The sequence below is a fragment of the Penaeus monodon genome, chromosome 20, assembly GCF_015228065.2.
Source record: "Penaeus monodon isolate SGIC_2016 chromosome 20, NSTDA_Pmon_1, whole genome shotgun sequence".
Lineage (NCBI taxonomy): Eukaryota > Metazoa > Arthropoda > Malacostraca > Decapoda > Penaeidae > Penaeus > Penaeus monodon.
Window position 1 is genome coordinate 25,310,144 of NC_051405.1, and position 259 is coordinate 25,310,402.

Here is a 259-nt window from a genome sequence, read left to right on the forward strand (position 1 = left end):
GATATATCCTTATCTCTGCTCATCATTAACACATGCTCACACACAATCAAACATTAACAGCAACAAAAAAAAGAGCGACGAATACACAAGCGAACGAACACGTAAACACACACGTCACACACACCTGTACACACCTGTAAATACAGTATGTGCGTGTTCGTATGATCCCAAACGCCACGTCTGCCTCCAACTCAGACTAGTATCGTTAACAGGTGTGCGATCAAACCCGTGTTTAGAGAGACAGAACGTGCAGTGGCAT